Source organism: Hibiscus syriacus, unplaced genomic scaffold (genome assembly GCF_006381635.1).
Source record: "Hibiscus syriacus cultivar Baekdansim isolate YM2019G1 unplaced genomic scaffold, ASM638163v2 tig00111662_pilon, whole genome shotgun sequence".
NCBI lineage: Eukaryota > Viridiplantae > Streptophyta > Magnoliopsida > Malvales > Malvaceae > Hibiscus > Hibiscus syriacus.
In genome coordinates, this window is record NW_024063150.1 from 424787 (window position 1) to 432911 (window position 8125).

The window sequence follows — 8125 nt, forward strand, 5'->3', positions numbered from 1 at the left end:
AATATAATTAATATTATTATATTTATAATTTTTTAATTTTCCAAAATAAATATTTTAATTTATTTCATTGATGAGTTTCAATACTCATACTTTTTTTTTATAAAAACCCGCTAGTTCTATTAAAAATAAAAAATATTTAGAATTACAATGAAGATTTACAAGCATAACTGTAACCATAAACTAAATTATAATTAGGACATTTTCATATATCCATTGACACAAAAACTAGACACCTAGATCACATAAAAATAAAAAAAGAAAAGATTAAAAAATCTAACCAATGCTCAAACATAATAAAGATACGAACAAATCTTATTACATCGGCAAACGAAACACAAAAGAGGATGAAGCTACTGAAGACACCAAAAAATCGCAAATCAGAGTCAAGCGACGTGAGAAAACTATCCACAAAATAAGCGCCATCTTGATCAGTCGTGACGATGTCAAATCCAACCATAAGGAAAAACATAAACGAAAACAACATAAAAAAAATCGTAAGTTATCAAAAGATAGAGATAAACGTGTCATAAAGACAGATAATATGTCACAAAGACATAAGTATTCTTATTAAAAATTATAAAAAAAAGACAATCGGCGGGCGACAACCAACATCAAAACCTGTGTCGCGGTCGGTTAAACAAACTAAAGTAGAAAAAATTGAATTGATTAATAAAATTAACACAAGTTATAAAGAAGAAAAAAGGAAAGAGAGAGGAGGAGCAGTACTCACACTTAACATCGATATTAATAATGCATATTAATTTTTCAAAACATGCAATATTAATAATGATAGGACATACCAACAACCAGTTGGTCTAGTGAGATGAGGCACTAGGTTCTTTAAGCAATGTCAGGGGTTCGAATCCTGGCATTTGTGAATGGAGCAAACTGGGTTGGGAGGGCCACCCTCACCTCTGCAGTACCCGATCTGGATTAGTCGATCAATAGATCGAATACCAATGATTAATTAAAAAAAATATTGATAGGACATTATTGTACCAACTATATAAATTTATCAAAAACTTGATTTAAATATGCTCAAGCCCAAATCCATTTGCTTATAAACATACTATAACATAAGAATCATTAAAATACACATCAAAGAGAACACACCATGCATTTTACATTAAACATAGGGTAAATTATGTGTTCAGTATCTAAACTATCATTTTTGGTCCATTTTAGTACCTAAACTATCAATTTTTTAAAATCTTACCTAATATTTAGTTTTTGTTTCATTTTAGTTCCTCCCATTAAAAACTTTAGTACCTAATTTATTAGTTTTAGTCCGTTTTAGTACCTAAACTTTTAATTTTACTCAAAATTTAACGCTAAGTTTTTAACTAGGGTACTAAAATGAAATTAAAACTAAATGTTAGATGTAACATGCTTAACCCGTGTATGTACTTAAATACAAGTTAAAGATGTCACATTAACTTTTTATGCATTTCGTACTTGATAACCCGTAAAATCTTGTTTCATTTTAAAATTTCAAATTATCAATTAAAATCCATTTAATCATTCGTTTAAAAATATAAAATAATATTTTATCATCAAATTTTTAATTCTGAATTTAGGCTGTAATTAGGCAGTTCAATGTTGTTTCTCAACATATATAAACTACCAAAATATTGCCTAATTTAAAAATCAACCAATCAACTTTTAAAGAAGTTCTATCAGAACAACAAAACAATTATAATATAACTGTCACTAATAAGTTAAAGATGTCTTATTGATACTGTAGGTCAATATGATTTTCTAAGAAAAGATGCGCTCATTACTTCTCACTCCAAGTCTTTTTTTCCCTTTATTTTAACCTACACATGAAATCATCACGCGCTAAGTAAAACTCAGCGATGCATTAACATAACTAAAGCAAGATAAAACATAAATTTCATAAAGTATTATAAACATAAATCTATAATTTAAACAAAAACATTAAAACTTCCAAACCGACTATTCTAGTTGTTTTCCTCTTGAAAACCTGAAAATCATCATCTCATAATTTTATCAAAAATCATGTAAATCAACACCATATATAACAAAATTTCATATTATTTTCATTCGTATATATTTCATAACTTTCATTTCATTTCCATATTCTTTTATTTCATATACTTATCATAATTTTCATATTTACCTTCATAACGCAATGTATATGTAAGAGAATACAAAGTACGTGTGTAACATCCTCAATACCGGGTTAGTGACCAAAGTGTGAGTTTTTAAAATTCAGTGACCAGATTAGATAGATTGAAAAGTATAAGGACTTAATTGAAATTTTTTGTAGGATGCATATCAAAGGAAGGAAACATGGAAGGGTAAAAAAGTCTTTTAGCAAGGAAAATGAATTAAAAATTTTAGCCAAGGGATTTTATAACACGTGGAAGAGGGGGTTATGGGATTTCATTTTCCAGACAATTCTTTACTCTTCATCATTCTCTCATTTTCTTCCTCGTGAGCTGATAGCTAAGGTAAGAATTCCTTTCGTTGAATAATTCTTGTAAATTAGATATGTTTTAGATTCTTGGAAGATTAGGAAACCTAAAGGAAGGTTTAAAGTGGTTTAACATTCAAAGAATAGCAAGATATGGAGGATTGAAGGTATGGAGTTTTTAAGTGAAAATTTGAATAAGACGGTTTAAATGAATTTGGAAGTTGAATTTGACTTGTCATAGGTATGAATAAGAAGTTATAAGTGTTAGAACAAAGTTTGGATTACATGGAAAATTTAGTGAGATTCTTAGTTTTAATAATTTGAGAGATATATGGAAGATAATAAGGTGTTGGAATGATAGAAGTTAGTTAAAATGTCTATTGTTGAGTTTGGTAGCATAACAAGGGCTTTATATATGAAAATGTCTATGTGGTCCTTAGGGACATTTTATATGGCACTACGGTGCAATTCTACGTGGCACTTCAGTGTAAATCTACGTGACACTTCGGTGCATTTATATTAGTTGTGGTGACATCATAGTGCACAATCTTATTGTACTCGTATACCTTAAGTTCTCAGTATAATACCATGGGCTAGTAAACTTATGAATATGAATTTATGATGGTTAATTGATGAGCTTATGTGTAGGAAACATAGTTATGTAAATTGCATTGATTAAATATATGATTTCATTACACTTCATCATATTATGGCATTATTATTATATTTTATTTCTATTATTATTATGCCTCACTAAGTCGATGACTTAGCATGTAAGTGTTTTACACGTAGGATCCGAGAAGGTAGACAAGCAAGATTAGTCGACTGGGACAACATTACTCCTGAAACCATCAGATCAGAAACAACTTAAAGTGTAGGTCCTTTTGTTATGTAAATCACTGTTGGTATGTAACCGAAAGTTTAAGTTGTGTATACTCTAAGTATTTTGTGAACTTGGTATAAACATATGTATAATATTGTATTTTCTTAATATAAGTTCAAATATTTTATTATTTTAGTTAAGTTATTATTTTAAAAAGTCAATGTGACATCTCGAACTCGTATCCAGGTCGAATACGAGTTGGGGTATTACATTAATGGTATCAGAGCCATGGTTTAGCCGATTTTAGGCATAAATCAGAGTCTAGAGTGTCTTTAATTTAATACATGCTAACATACAGTGAGAACTTTTGATCTGATATAGTAATGAGTATGCTGTCTTGCTAATAGAACGATATATTTACTCTTATTAGATGTATGGACGTAGTAGCTCCCGAAGTGAAGCGGGAGAAGATAGGCCCGCTGAAAGTAGTAATCCACATGCCCTGGCCAGCAAGGTGAAGGACAGACATCTCAGGGAGTGCATGTACAAGACCAAGATATGTTCTTCAGGATGTTGGATGATATTCTGACGAGTCTTCAACCTCATGCTCCATCAACTCCAAGAATGAATGTAACAAAAGAGTTAAGAGGATTAGGAGTTCTCGAATTTAAGGGAGAAGTTGAGGAAGGTTCGGTTGCAGCAGATCTTTGGTTAAATGATTTAAAAATCATGCTAGATAGTCTCCACTGTTCTAACGTGGAGAAGTTTGATGGATCGATGTCTTTGAGGATATGGTGGACGAATAACACCGTGAGGATGTCAAGTGAGCAATTGACTTGGTCTTTGTTTTTGGAGGAGTTTAAACACAAATATATTCGAGATCAATTCATCAGGCAAATGAAACAAGAGTTTATGAACTTGAAGCGGATGAATCGCTTTGTATATAAGTATGAATGCGAGTTCAATAAGCTGAGTCAGTTTGCATCTGAGCTTGTTCCTACAGAAAAAGACGCTTGTGAGTGGTTTGTGGAGGGATTGCGCCCTAGATTGAAGGAGATGTTGATAGTACTGAACATGTCCTCATTTCAGGAGGTGATTAATCGTACAAAAGCCCTTGAGAGAGCTCAGAATGAAAGATTTGGGGATCAAAGAGTTAATACTTCCAAAAGAACGGGTGATTCTTCAAGTTTAACACCACCAAAAAGAGGAAAAGATTTGGGATTCCGACCCCAAGCTAGATCTGAATCTGTTGCATCTTCTGCTAGAGGAATAAGTCAGATGAGAGCTTGACAGACACAGTCAGTGAGATCTGATGCTGGGAGATCTAATCAGGGTCAAGCAAGACAGTGTCACTATTATGGGAAGAATCATTTTGGGGCATGTCGGATGGCTTATGGAGCTTGTTTTCGATGCGGTGATGCCGGACATTTTATCCGGGATTGTCCATTAATGGTTGGTGAACCTGAACCTTCTAAGAGGAATATTTCTGCCTCACAAAGAGGACGAGGAAGAGGTAGAGGGAGGAACCAGTCTGAATCCTCTACACAACCTGAAGTCCGCTCAACCACGTGGGTATATAATTTAAAGACAACTGAAGACCGCGACGATCCTGATATTATTGCAGGTACTCTCCAGCGTTTGATAAATTAGTACTGTATTGATTAATCCGAGTTCCACTTATTCTTATATTACCAGTAAATTAGTAAAAGAATTGAGAATCCCATTAGAAGCTACGAGTAATGAGGTGATACTAACTAATCCTTTAGGGCATAGTGCTCGGGTAAATAAATTCTGTAAGGGGTGTCCCATAAAGATTCAGGGAATTGAATTCCCTGCTAATCTGATAGAACTAACTTTTGATGAGTTTGAAGTGATTTTGGGGATGGATTGGCTATTTTGTTATTATGGGAATGTCGATTGTAGATTGAAAAAGGTAACCTTGAGAAGCCTGGATGGGATGGAAGTGAATGTGATCAGTGAAAGAACTAATCCTTTAACAAATGTAATATCAATTATGTCAGCCTAGAAGTTGATGCTACAAGGATGTCAGAGTTTTCTTGCAAATGTGGTAGATGCAAGAGCTAAAGAGAAAGGGTTAGATGAGATTCCAATAGTCTGAGAATTTCCTGATGTTTTCCCTGCGGAGTTATGATAACTCCGTAACAAGACTTAATTCCTAGTCTTTTCACTTAAGTTATTGCTCGTCTAAGCAAAGTATGCACTGCATTTTTAGTTGCATATAGGTTATATTAGATTGTGGTGGATAAATGTTACTTAGGCAAGATTTATTTGGTTTGACTGATGCTGCTGAAGAGAAAGGGTTGTTTGGGTTGTGTTTGTGCAGGAATCCTACAGAGGAAGAACATTTTAGTCGTGACAATGCAAAAGTGCAGAGGCCAACAGAACAAATGATAACGTGAGGAGCAGATTTATCTCGCCAAGGCAAGATTTATTTGAGAAAATCTGAAGTAGGTGTGGCTAAACCGCCTAAGTCACACGCCAGCTAGATAACCTACTTCACGTGCAAGCAAGCCTCAATTATTCTGATAGTCGCCAACCACCTTTCCTTTTTAAGTTTGGAAAATTAATAACGACTAGTTAAGGAAACTCCAAAAGTAGACAAAGACCTAAGAGATCTTTCATTATAAATAACCAGCCGTAGCCGCCAAAAAGAGGAGGGAAGGAAGAAGAGAGAAAAGTTTTACCTTAGGCGTGAGTAAGCAACTACAGTGCTTTCCCACCGTCTACCCACCAACCTTCCTTAGTGTCCTCCATAGCCAGACGATAGAAGAGCAGTGATCAAGCCTCGGAGAGGGTGATCACCAAGGCAGGTGCGGTGCTGATTAGGATTGTCACGACAGAGCCCCTGATTTTGGGAGTCATTCTTCCTTTGTTTTTAACTCTTTATCTATTTGGGGTTATATTAAACGTTGAATCCTGGATGATCTTTGATAGTAGCATGAATGCTTTACTTTGTGTTAAACTTTGTTTTGCCTGAACAACATTTTTATGTTTATGAATGATGAATTATGTTTCGGTTAAGACTGTTTTGTTTATAGTTTAAATATTTTACCTTAGCACTGTAAGAGCATCGAGAGATAGCCTTTTGTCTAGATAAGTGATTCTTAAATTCGAGAGAATTAAGATCGATCAACATGAGCAATGAAATGAATTCGGGATGGTGAAATTCTAACTTGTCTACCTTAGAGATAAGGAGTGAGTTTCAACGACTAAAAGGGATATATGCTAGAGTATGAGAGACTATGTCTATAGTTAACGCCGAGAGGTATTGTCGTAGCAACCATCTAAGAATACCTAGTAATCCTGTTGGGCAGATTTAGTGAGTCATAATAAGTCATTCTAAACTGAGAATATTTTTTGTCGAGACAATGGTTTAACATAAGTGCTATGTTACACGTCTGAATATGTGAGGCTGTTTGCATTATATTTAAACTATTACTTGTTTTGTTTTATTAGTCTACATATTAATTTTGCCTCAACCAAACGTTTCTGAAATCATTGAATTATTTTCTTAGTTCATTAATATTAGGATAATACTTAGTAGGACTTAGTTTGTGACATTAGTTTTAGTTGCGGTAAAAACATATTCCTAATCCAATCCATGTGGAGACGATACTAACTCACTACTATATTACTTGCATCGATTGTGTATACTTGTACAGATTTGCTTGCCTTAGCATATACATTTACAAGCGATCAAGTTTTTGGTGCTGTTGCTGGGGATTGGCAACTGACGATATTTTTTTAGCCATAACAAGTTCTCTTTGTCACTTCATATTAGTCTAACGTAGTTTACTATTTTCTTTTGTAGGTTTTAATTATTGCATGACCTTGAGATCTTTTGGTAAGCCTTTGGAACCATTCGACCCTGAAATTAAGCAATCACTCAGACAAAGGTTGCGTGCCCAAAGAACTAGAGAACATTCAAATCAATTTGAAATGCAACACAACATGGGAGATTTAGGAGATCCAGACGCAACAATTAATCTTCAAGTTGCAAGACTAAGAGCGATACGAGATCATTTGAACCCTATTCTCGATGATCTAAATCCAGGTATAGTGGCACTTGAGATCCAAGCCACTCACTTCGAACTCAAATCGGTGATGTTTAACATATTAAACTCTATCGCACAATTTAGTGGTTCACCCAATGAAGACATGAGACAACATGTGCTGCATTCCTTTAAGTATGCGACTTGTTTTGGTAACAAGGGGTACATGAGGATGTGCTAAAAATGAAGCTTTTTCCTTACTCCCTACACGATAGTGCAAGAGCCTAGCTCAACGGAGTTCCTTACGGCTCAATGGAGTCATGGGCAGATTTATGCAAGAGTTTCCTACTGCGATATAACCCGCCCAATATGAACACTCAGCTTCGCAATGACATTGCTACTTTTCGCCAAGGAGATGATGAATCGATGTACGAATGCTAGGATAGGTATAAAAGTCTATTTCGAAAATGTGTTAACCATGGATTTCACGATTGGACGCAAGTGGTAATGTTTGACAATAGAGTCAACGCACCAACTCGAATGATGCTAGATGCCTCAGCAAATGGTACCTTACTAGACAAATCACCTGAGGAAGCTTTTGACATCCTCGACAGGATATCAAATAATGATTATCAATTTCCAAGTGCAAGATTGAGAGTTGGCAGAAAAACATTAGAAGCATATGAATTAGAAGGTAAAGATTTAGTAGCAGCTCAACTTTCAGCCATAACCACTATGCTGAAAAATTTGTAACGTCCTAATGAGGTAAGAGAAGTAAAAGTGACCAATAATGTATGCATATTTTATCACGACAACCATCATGAGAGCAAATGTCTTGAAAACCATGAGTCA